At 39.0% G+C, this 12,591-nt stretch overlaps 1 non-coding gene across 1 annotated transcript; it reads right to left on the minus strand.

Annotated features, from left to right (window-relative positions):
* Nucleotides 1-4,187: 4,187 nt before the first annotated feature.
* LOC148554419 (small nucleolar RNA R71) lies at nucleotides 4,188-4,295 on the minus strand. The gene has a single exon (XR_015887994.1). It is a non-coding gene; the product is annotated as a small nucleolar RNA R71 (small nucleolar RNA).
* Nucleotides 4,296-12,591: the final 8,296 nt, after the last annotated feature.

Genomic DNA, 12,591 nt, shown 5'->3' on the forward strand with positions numbered 1-12,591 from the left:
CGAGGACGAGTAAACCTTTTAAGTTTGGTGTGGTAAAAGCGTTGCTTTTTATTTTTCCATAACCATTTATGGCACCTAAGGCCGGAGAAACCTCTAGAAAGAGAAAAAAGAAGGCAAAAGCTTCCACCTCTGAGTCATGGGAGATGGAGAGATTCATCTCAAAGGTCCATCAAGACTACTTCTATAAAGTTGTGGCCAAGAAAAAGGTGATCCCTGAGGTCCCTTTCATGCTCAAGAAGAATGAGTATCCGGAGATCCGACATGAGATTCGAAGAAGAGGTTGGAAAGTTGATGAGCGGATAATTTATACGCTTTTTGGCATTGTTTTCAGTATATTTTTAGTAGGATCTAGTTACTTTTAGGGATGTTTTTATTAGTTTTTATGATAAATTCACATTTCTGGACTTTACTATGAGTTTGTGTATTTTTCTGTGATTTCAGGTATTTTCTGGCTGAAATTGAGGGACTTGAGCATAAATCAGATTCAGAGGTTGAAGAAGGACTGCAGATGCTGTTGGATTCTGACTTCCCTGCACTCAAATTAGATTTTCTGGAGCTACAAAACTCAAAAGGGTGCGCTTCCAATTGCGTTGGAAAGTAGACATCCAGGGTTTTCCAGCAATATATAATAGTCCATACTTTGCTTGAGTTTAGACGACGCAAACTGGCGTTGAACGCCAGTTCCATGCTGCAGTCTGGCGTTCAACGCCAGAACAAGTTGCAAAGTGGAGTTCAACGCCAGAAACATGTTACAAACTGGCGTTCAACTCCAAGAATGACCTCTCCACGTGTAGACTTTAAGCTCAGCCCATGCACACACCAAGTGGGCCCCGGAAGTGGATTTATGCATCATTTACTTATCTCTGTAAACCCTAGTAACTAGTTTAGTATAAATAGGACCTTTTACTATTGTATTAGGCATCTGGGGACGCATAGTCCTTAGACCATGGGGGCTGGCCTCACGGCCATGCCTGAACCTTTTACTTATGTATTTTCAACGGTAGAGTTTCTACACTCCATAGATTAAGGTGTGGAGCTCTGCTGTACCTCGAGTATTAATGCAATTACTACTATTTTCTATTCAATTCACTTATTCCTATTCTAAGATATTCGTTGCACTTCAACTTGATGAATGTGATGATCCGTGACACTCATCATCATTCTCACCTATGAACGCGTGCCTGACAACCATCTCCGTTCTACATTAGACCGGGCGCATATCTCTTGGATTGTTGACCCACGATGCATGGTCGCCTCGCCTGACAACCGAGCTTCACATTCCGTGGAATCAAAGTCTTCGTGGTATAAGCTAGAATTGATGGCGGCATTCATGAGAATCCGGAAAGTCTAAACCTTGTCTGTGGTATTCCGAGTAGGATTCAATGATCGAATGACTGTGACGAGCTTCAAACTCGCGAGTGCTGGGCGTAGTGATAGACGCAAAAGGAGGGTGAATCCTATTCCAGTATGAACGAAAACCGACAGATGATTAGCCGTGCCGTGACAGAGCATTTGGACCTTTTTCACTGAGAGGATGGGATGTAGCCATTGACAACGGTGATGCCCTACAAAGCTTGCCATGGAAAAGAGTAAGAAGGATTGGATGAAAGCAGTAAGAAAGCAGACGTTCTAGAGCCATACAACATCTCCATACGCTTATCTGAAATTCCTACCAATGATTTACATAAGTATCTCTATCCTTTATTATTTAATTAAGTATCTCTTTATACTTCCCATAACCATTATCAATTGAATCTGCCTGACTGAGATTTACAAGATGACCATAGCTTGCTTCAAACCAACAATCTCCGTGGGATCGACCCTCACTCACGTAAGGTATTACTTGGACGACCCAGTGCACTTGCTGGTCAGCTACACGGAGTTATGACAAATTATGAATTAATATTAGAGCACCAAGTTTTTGGCGCCGTTGCTGGGGATTGTTCGAGTTTGGACAACTGACGGTTCATCTTGTTGCTCAGATTAGGTAATTTACTCTTTGTTTTATTTTCAAAAATATTTTTCAAAAATCTTTCAAAAAAATTTTTTCTTTTGCTTTCGAAAAATTATTCTAAAATTTTAAGAATGAATTTTAAAGTTTCAAAATGGTATGTTGAATCTTGGCTGGCCATCAAGCTTTAGACTAACCTGATTGGATTCCTGGAATCTTGATTGAGGACTTTGAATTCATTGCTTCTTTTTTCCTTTATGTTTTCGAAAATTATAAAATAAAACCCAAAAATCCAAAAAAAAAAAAATAAAATCATAAAAAAATTTTTTTTTGTGTTTGTTTGAGTCTTGAGTCAATTTTTTTTTTGTTTGGTGTCAATTGCATTTTTCTAAAAATTTATGTATTTTTCGAAAATTCATGCATTCATAGTGTTCTTCATGATCTTGAAGTTGTTCTTGGTAAGTCTTCTTGTTTGATCTTGATATTTTCTTGTTTTGTGTCTTTTCTTATTTTTCATGTGCATTTTTGCATTCATGGTGTCTAAGCATTAAAAATTTCTAAGTTTGGTATCTTGCATATTTTCTTTGCATAAAAAATTTTTCAAAAATATGTTCTTGATGTTCATCATGATCTTCAAAGTGTTCTTGGTGTTCATCTTGGCATTCATAGCATTCTTGCATGCATTCATTGTTTTGATCTAAAATTTCCATGCATTGAACATTTTTAGTGTTTTTCTCTCTCATCATAAAAATTCAAAAATAAAAAATATATCTTTTCCTTTTTTTATCTCAAAATTTTGAAATTTTGGGTTGACTTTTTCAAAAATTTTTAAAAATCTAGTTGTTTCTTATGAGTCAAATCAAAATTTCAATTTTAAAAATCTTATCTTTTTCAAAACTTTTTCAAAAATCAAATCTTTTTCATTTGTCTTATTAATTTTCGAAAATTTATTTTTTAAAATTATTTTTCAAAAATCTTTTTATTAATTTTATCTTTATTTTCGAAAATTATGCTAACAATTAATGTGATTGATTTAAAAATTTGAAGTTTGTTACTTGCTTGTTAAGAAAGGTTCAATCTTTAAATTCTAGAATCTTATCTTTTAGTTTCTTGTTAGTCATGTAATCAAATCTTATTTTAAATCTTTTTCAAAATATCTTTTTATCATATCTTTTTATCATATCTCTTATATCATATCTTTTTCAAAATTTTATCCTTTTCAAAAATTTGATTTTAAAATATCTTTTCTAACTTCTTATCTTCTTATTTTTTCAAAATTGATTTTCAAATCTTTTTAAAATTTATCTTATCTTTTTGTTTGTTTCTTATCTTTTTCAAAACCACCTAACTAATTTTCCCTCTCTACTTTTCAAAAATTATCTCCCCTTTTTTTTTAAAATTCTTTTTCAATTAACTAATTGTTTTAATTTTAATTTAATTTTCGAAATTTAACTTCAATTTTTATTTTCTATTTTATTAAAATTTCGAAAAACTTCTCTCTCTCATCTCCTTCTATTTATTTATTCATTCACTAACACATCTCCTCATCTCAAATCACTGCTCCTATCCTTACCCCTTTGTTTGGATTATCCATTCTTCTTCACCCCTATTCCCTTTCTTCTTCTACTAACAATAAGGATCCTCTTTACTGTGACATAAAGGATTCCTCTTCTTTTCTTGTTCTCTTCTCTTTCTTATGAGCAGGAACAAGGAAAAAGACATTCTTGTTGAAGCTGATCCAGAACCTGAAAGGACTCTGAAGAGGAAACTAAGAAAAGCTAAATTACAACAATCCAGAGACAACCTTACTGAAAAATTTGAACAAGCAGGGGAGATGGCAGCCGAAAATAATAACAACAATAATGCAAGGAGGATGCTTGGTGATTATTCTACACCTACTTCCAAGTTTGATGGAAGGAGCATCTCCATCCCCACCATTGGAGCAAACAATTTTGAGCTGAAACCTCAGCTAGTTGCTCTAATGCAACAGAACTGCAAGTTCCATGGAATTCCATCAGAAGATCCCTATCAGTTCTTAACTGAATTCTTGCAGATTTGTGAGACTATAAAGACGAATGGAGTAGATCCTGAAGTCTACAGTTTCATGCTTTTTCCTTTTGCGGTAAGAGACAGAGCTAGAACATGGTTGGACTCACAACCTAAAGATAGCCTGGACTCTTGGGATAAGCTGGTCACGGCCTTCTTGGCTAAGTACTTTCCTCCTCAAAAGCTGAGCAAACTTAGAGTGGATGTTCAAACCTTCAAATAAAAAGATGGTGAATCCCTCTATGAAGCTTGGGAAAGATACAAACAGTTGACCAAAAAGTGTCCTTCTGACATGCTTTCAGAATGGACCATTTTGGATATATTCTATTATGGTCTGTCTGAGTTCTCCAAGATGTCACTGGACCATTCTGCAGGTGGATCCATTCACCTAAAGAAAACGCCTGCAGAAGCTCAAGAACTCAATAACATGGTTGCAAATAACCAGTTCATGTACACTTCTGAAAGGAATCCTGTGAATAATAGGATGCCTATGAGGAAGAGAGTTCTTGAAATTGATGCTCTAAATGCCATACTGGCTCAGAATAAAATATTGACTCAACAAGTCAATATGATATCTCAGAGTCTGAATGGATTGTAAAATGCATCCAACAGTACTAAAGAAGCATCTTCTGAAGAAGAAGCTTATGATCCTGAGAACCTTGCAATGGCAGAGGTAAATTACATGGGTGAAGCTTTTGGCAACACCTATAATCCTTCATGGAGAAATCATCTAAATTTTTCATGGAAGGACCCACAGAAGCAAGGCTTCAATAATAACAATGGTGGAAGAAACAGGTTTAGCAATAGCAAAGCTTTTCCATCATCTACTCAGCAACAGACAGAGAATTCTGAGCAGAATCCATCTAGCTTAGAAAATTTAATCTCTGATTTATCTAAGGCCACTCTGAGTTTCATGAATGAAACAAGGTCATCCATTAGAAATTTGGAAGCACAAGTGGGCCAGCTGAGTAAAAGGATCACTGAAACTCCTCCCAGTACTCTCCCAGGCAATACAGAAGAAAATCCAAAAGGAGAGTGCAAGTCGATTGATATAATCATCATGGCCGAACCTACAAGGGAGAAAGAGGACGTGATTCCCAATAAGGAAGACCTCAGGGGACATCCCCTGGACAGAAAGGAGTTCCCTATTGAGGATCTAAAGGAATCTGAGGCTCATATGGAGACCATAGAGATTCCATTGTTAGCCACAGCAAAAGCTGTGATTGATGTTAACAGAGGTGAACTAGTCCTTCAATTGAATGAGGACTCCCTTGTATTTAAAACTCAAGGTTATCCTTCTGTAACCATGGAGAGGAAGCATGAAAAGCTTCTCTCACTACAGAGTCAACCAAAGCCCCCATAGTTAAACTCTAAGTTTGGTGTTGGGAGGCCACAACCAAACTCTAAGTTTGGTGTTGGGAGGTCCCAACAATGCTCTGAACATTTGTGAGGCTCCATGAGGGCTCACTGTCAAGCTATTGACATTAAAGAAGCGCTTGTTGGGAGGCAACCCAATTTTTATTTATCTAATTTTATTTTTATTTTATTGTTCTTTTATGTTTTATTAGGTTCATGATCATGTGGAGTCACGAAAAAATACAAAAATTAAAAACAGAATCAAAAACAGCAGAAGAAAAAGCACACCCTAGAGGAGGGACTCATTGGCGTTCAACGCCAGAACAGAGCATAGATCTGGCGCTGAACGCCAGAAACAAGCATGGAGCTGGCGTTCAACGCCAGAAACATGCTGCAGATGGGCGTTGAACGCCCAGAACAAGCATCAATTCGGCGTTTAAATGCCAGAATTGCATGCAAAGGCTTTTTACATGCCTAATGGGTGCAGGGATGTAAATCCTTGACACCTCAGGATCTGTGGACTGATGAGCGGATATTTTATACGCTTTTTGGGGTTAATTTCATATAGTTTTTAGTATGTTTTAGTTAGTTTTTAGTTTATTTTCATTAGTTTTTAGGAAAAATTCATATTTCTGGACTTTACTATGAGTTATGTGTTTTTCTATAATTTCAGGTATTTTTCTGGCTGAAATTGAGGGAGCTGAGCAAAAATCTGATTCAGGCTGAAAAAGGACTGCTGATGCTGTTGGATTCTGACCTCCCTGCACTCAAAGTGATTTTTCTGGAGCTACAGAACTCGAAATGGCGTTCTTCCAATTGCGTTGGAAAGTAGACATCTAGGGCTTTCCAGAAATGTATAATAGTCCATACTTTGCACGAGGATAGATGACGTAAACTGGCGTTCAACGCCAGCTCTCTGCCCAATTCTGGCGTCCAGCGCCAGAAAAGGATCAAAAGATGGAGTTCAACGCCAGAAATGGATCCAAACCTGGCATTGAACGCCCAAAACAGCCTTATGCACGTGAATTGCTTAAGTCTCAGCCCCAACACACACCAAGTGGGCCCCAGAAGTGGATCCCTGCACCATTTATCAGAGTTTACTCATTTTCTGTAAACCTAGGATGCTAGTTTAGTATTTAAACAACTTTTAGAGACTTATTTTGTATCTCATGACATTTTTAGATCTGAAATTTATACTCTTAGATGGCATGAGTCTATAAACTCCATTGTTGGGGGTGAGGAGCTCTGCTGTGTCTCGATGAATTAATGCAAGTATTTCTGTTTTCTATTCAACCACGCTTGTTCTTATCTAAGATCTTCATTCGCGCTTAACTGTGATGAAGGTGATGATCCGTGACACTCATCACCATTCTCAACCCATGAACGTGTGCTTGACAACCACCTCCGTTCTATCTCAGATTGAATGAGTACCTCTTAGATCTCTTAATCAGAATCTTTGTGGTATAAGCTAGAATTGATGGCGGCATTCATGAGAATCCGGAAAGTCTAAACCTTGTCTGTGGTATTCCGAGTAGGATTCAAGGATTGAATGACTGTGACGAGCTTCAAACTCGCGAGTGCTGGGCGTTAGTGACAAACGCAAAAGGAGGGTGAATCCTATTCCAGCATGATCGGGAACCTCAGATGATTAGCCGTGCTGTGACAGAGCATTTGGACCATTTTCACAAGAGGAGGGGATGTAACCACTGACAACGGTGATGCCCCAACACACAGCTTGCCATAGAAGGACGTGCGTGCGTGAATCAGAGGACAGAGGAAAGCAGAGATTCAGAAGACAAAGCATCTCCAAAACTCCAACATATTCTCCATTACTGCATAACAAGTAACCTTTAACCCATGCTCTCTTGTTCATTCAAAATTCAACTGATAAATATAATTGACTTCCTGACTAAGAATTGCAAGATAACCATAGATTGCTTCAAACCAACAATCTCCGTGGGATTCGACCCTTACTCACGTAAGGTATTACTTGGACGACCCAGTGCACTTGCTGGTTAGTGGTACGAGTTGTGAAAAGTGTGATTCACAATTCGTGCACCAAGTTTTTGGCGCCGTTGCCAGGGATTGTTCGTGTTTGGACAACTAACGGTTTATTTTGTTGCTTAGATTAGGAAAAATTTCTCTTTTTGTTTAGAGTCTCATATTATTGTCGTGTTAAAATTTTAGAATCCTTATTTTCCTATTAAAATCTTTTTCAAAAAAATAATTTTTCTATTAAATCCTGTGTCAAACTTCAAGTTTGGTGTTTTCTTGTTGATTTTTCTGTGATTTTCGAAAATTTTAGTTTGGTTTTCTAAAAATTTTAAGTTTGGTGTTCTTCCTTCGTGTTCTTGTGTTCTTGTGAATCTTCAAAGTGTTCTTGAGTTTTCCTTGTGTCTTGATCTTAAAATTTTTAAGTTTGGTGTTCCTTAGTATTTTTCCCTTAAAAATTTTCGAAAACAAGGAGCATCAGATCTAAAAATTTTAAATCTTGTGCTATCTTATTGTTTTTCTCTCTCCTCTTTAAATTCAAAAATATCTTTTCTCTCTGTTTTAAAAGCAAATTTTTGAAATCTATTTCTAAAATTCAGATTTTTTTATTTCAAAATTTAAAACCTTTTTCAAAAGTCATCATATCCTTTTCAAAATTTCCTAACCACTTTCTCTCTCCTCAGTTTTTCGAAAATCTTCACTCATGTCTTATTTATTTTATTTTGATTTATTTTCAAAATAAATAAATAGAAAAAAAAAGAAAAAAATATTTTCTCTATTTTACATCATCTCCCTTTCTCCATCATGGACCTAAGCGGAAATGAACAGTCCAGGAGGACTCTGGGGTCATATTCTAACCCTTCTACTGCTTCATATGGGAGTAGTATCTGCATACCCTCCATTGGAGTCAGTAGCTTTGAGTTGAATCCTCAGCTCATTATCATGGTGCAGCAAAATTGCCAGTATTCCGGTCTTCCACAGGAAGAACCTACAGAGTTTCTGGCACAGTTTCTACAGATTGCTGACACAGTACATGATAAAGAAATAGATCAGGATGTCTACAGACTGTTACTGTTTCCATTTGCTGTAAAAGATCAAGCTAAGAGGTGGTTGAATAACCAACCTAAGGCCAGCATAAGGACATGGAAGCAACTAATAGAAAAATTCCTGAATCAATACTTTCCCCCAAAACGGATGACACAGCTAAGGCTGGACATCCAAGGCTTCAAACAAGGAGATAATGAATCTCTTTATGATGCCTGGGAGAGATACAGAGAGATGCTACGAAAATGCCCCTCTGAAATGTTTTCAGAGTGGGTTCAGCTAGACATCTTCTATTATGGGCTTGCAGAAGGAGCTCAGATGTCTTTGGATTACTCAGCTGGTGGATCTATCCACATGAGAAAGACAATTGAAGAGGCTCAAGAGCTCATTGATACAGTTGCCAGGAATCAGCATCTGTATCTAGGCAGTGATCCTTCTATGAAAGAAGAGGTTAAAATAGCAACTGCTGAACTCAGTCCTGCAAAACAAGCTGCTGAATTCAATCAGCAATTGGACTTTCTAAAAAAGCAGTTAACCGAATTCAAAGATAGACTACAAGAGACAAGGATGGCTAATATACATATGGACGAACAGTTTAAGCAAACAAAGCAGCACCTGTCAAGACAAATAGCAGAAGAATGCCAAGCAGTTCAATTAAGAAGTGGGAAAACATTAAATACCCCACCTCAAGGTAGCAAAAAGCTAAGGAATGAGCAAACCACCCAAAATTCACCTGAGGACAGTAAGAGCCCAGGGAAAAATAATTCTGGCACTAAAACGCCAGAAAATTGGTGGAAGGCTGGCGCTGAACACCCAGACCATGCCCAAAACTGGCGTTCAACGCCAGAAACAAGGCAAAACTGGCGTTCAACGCCAGAAATGGGCAAGGATCTGGCGTTGAACGCCCAAACTGGGCAAGATCTGGCGCTGAACGCCCAAAATGGGCACAATTCTGGCGTTCAGACGCCAGGAACAGACAAGGAGTTGGCATCTAACGTCACTCCAGTTTCTAACTCTGGCACTCAATTGCCAGTGAGGGATCAGACACACACAAATACTGATAACAACCCCTCTAAAAAGGCTTCTTCAACCACTTCTGTAGGCAATAAACCTACAGCAACTACGGTTGAGGAATATAAAGCCAAGATACCTTATCCTCAAAAACTTCGGAAAGAGGAACAGGATAAGCAATTTGCTCGCTTTGCAGATTATCTCAGGACTCTTGAAATAAAGATTCCATTTGCAGAAGCACTCGAGAAAATACCTTCTTATGCCAAGTTCATGAAAGAGATCTTGAGTCATAAAAATGATTGGAGAGAAACAGAAAGAGTTCTCCTCACTGAAGAATGCAGTGCAGTCATTCTGAAGAGCTTTCCTGAAAAGCTTAAAGACCCTGGGAGCTTTCTGATACCATGCATATTAGAAGGTAATTGCACCAAGACAGCTTTATGCGATCTTGGGGCAAGCATCAACTTAATACCTGCATCCACTATTAGAAAGCTTGGCTTAACTGACGAAGTTAAACCGACCCGGATATGTCTCTAACTTGCTGATGGCTCCACTAAATACCCATCAGGCGTGATTGAAGACATGATTATCAGGGTTAGGCCATTCGCCTTTCCCACTGACTTTGTTGTGCTGGAAATGGAAGAGCACAATAGTGCTACTCTCATTCTAGGAAGACCCTTCCTAGCAACTGGACGATCCCTCATTGACGTCCAACAGGGGGAAATAACCCTGAGAGTCAATGATGATGAGTTCAAGTTGAACGCTGTCAAAGCCATGCAGCATCCAGACACATCAACAGACTGCATAAAATTTGATCTTATTGACTCTTTGGTAGAAGAGATCAACATGGCTGAGAGTCTCGAATCAGAGTTGGAACATATCTTTAAAGATGTTCAGCCTGATTTGGAGGATTCAGAGGACATGAAAGAGCCTCTAAAAATTTTTCTGGAAGAAGAAAAACCTCCTAAACCCGAGCTCAAGCCATTACCACCATCCTTGAAATATGCATTTCTAGGAGAAGGTGACACTTTTCCAGTGATCATAAGCTCTGCCTTAAATTCACAGGAAGAGGAAGCACTTATTCGAGTGCTAAGGACACACAAGACAGCTCTTGGGTGGTCCATAGGTGACCTTAAGGGCATAAGCCCAGCTAGATGCATGCACAAAATCTTATTGGAGGATAATGCCAGACCAGTGGTTCAACCACAGAGGCGGCTAAATCCAGCCATGAAGGAAGTGGTGCAGAAAGAGGTCACCAAATTACTAGAGGCTGGGATTATTTATCCTATTTCTGATAGCCCCTGGGTGAGCCCTATCCAAGTCGTCCCAAAAAAGGGAGGCATGACAGTGATTCATAATGAAAAAAATGAACTGGTTCCTACAAGAACAGTTACAGGGTGGCGCATGTGTATTGACTACAGAAGGCTCAATACAGCTACCAGAAAGGATCATTTTCCTTTACCATTCATAGACCAGATGCTAGAAAGATTGGCAGGTCATGAGTACTACTGCTTTTTAGATGGCTACTCAGGCTATAACCAGATTGCAGTAGATCCCCAGGATCAAGAGAAAACAGCATTCACATGTCCATCTGGGTGTTCGCTTACAGGAGGATGCCATTTGGGTTGTGTAATGCGCCTGCAACCTTCCAGAGATGCATGCTCTCTATTTTCTCTGACATGGTGGAAAAATTTATGGAAGTCTTCATGGATGACTTCTCAGTATATGGAGACTCATTCAGCTCCTGTCTTGATCACCTGAAACTTGTTCTGAAAAGATGCCAAGAGACCAACCTAGTTTTAAACTGGGAAAAATGTCACTTCATGGTGAGTGAGGGGATTGTTCTTGGGCATAAAATCTCAAACAAGGGAATAGAGGTAGATCAAGCAAAAATAGAGGTAATTGAAAAATTACCACCACCTGCCAATGTTAAGGCAATCAGAAGCTTTCTGGGGCATGCAGGATTCTATAGGAGGTTTATAAAAGATTTTTCAAAAATCGCAAAACCTCTAAGCAATCTGCTAGCTGCTGACACGCCATTCGTGTTTGACACAAAGTGCCTGCAGGCGTTCGAAACGCTGAAAGCTAAGCTGGTCACAGCACCAGTCATTTCTGCACCAGACTGGACGTTACCATTTGAGCTAATGTGTGACGCCAGTGATCACGCCATTGGTGCAGTGTTGGGACAGAGGCATGACAAGCTTTTGCACGTCATTTATTATGCTAGTCGCGTTTTAAATGACGCCCAGAAAAATTAAACAACCACAGAAAAAGAATTACTTGCAGTGGTTTACGCCATTGACAAGTTCAGATCATACTTAGTAGGATCAAAAGTGATTGTGTATACTGACCATGCTGCTCTTAAATATCTACTCACAAAGCAGGATTCAAAACCCAGGCTCATCAGATGGGTGTTGCTTCTGCAAGAGTTTGATATAGAAATAAGAGACAGAAAAGGGACAGAGAACCAAGTGGCTGATCATCTGTCCCGGATAGAGCCAGCAGAAGGGACGCCCCTCCCCTCTCTGGAGATCTCTGAGACTTTTCCGGATGAGCATTTATTTGCCATTCAGGAAGCACCATGGTTTGCCGATATTGCAAACTATAAAGCTGCAAGGTTCATACCTAAGGAGTACAACAGTATACAAAAGAAGAAATTAATCACTGATGCAAAGTACTACTTGTGGGATGAACCTTATCTCTTTAAGAGATGTGCAGACAGAATAATCCGTAGGTGTGTGCCTAAAGAAGAAGCACAGAGGATCCTATGGCACTGCCATGGATCTCAATATGGAGGCCATTTCGGAGGTGAGCGGACAGCCACCAAGGTCCTCCAATGTGGCTTCTATTGGCCCACACTCTATAGAGATTCCCGAGAGTTCGTGCGTAACTGTGACAGTTGCCAAAGAGCTGGTAATCTGCCTCATGGTTACGCCATGCCTCAACAAGGAATCTTGGAGATTGAGTTGTTTGACGTATGGGGAATTGACTTCATGGGACCTTTCCCACCATCATACTCAAACACTTATATTCTGGTGGCAGTTGACTATGTATCGAAATGGGTTGAGGCCATTGCCACACCCAACAATGATACTAAAACAGTGCTTAAGTTCCTCCAGAAATATATCTTTAGCAGGTTTGGCGTCCCTAGAGTACTAATTAGTGATGGGGGCACTCACTTCTGCAATAAACAG

This window comes from Arachis ipaensis, chromosome B6 (assembly GCF_059453495.1).
Source record: "Arachis ipaensis isolate K30076 ecotype BB chromosome B6, ASM5945349v1, whole genome shotgun sequence".
In the NCBI taxonomy this organism is placed as follows: Eukaryota; Viridiplantae; Streptophyta; class Magnoliopsida; order Fabales; family Fabaceae; genus Arachis; species Arachis ipaensis.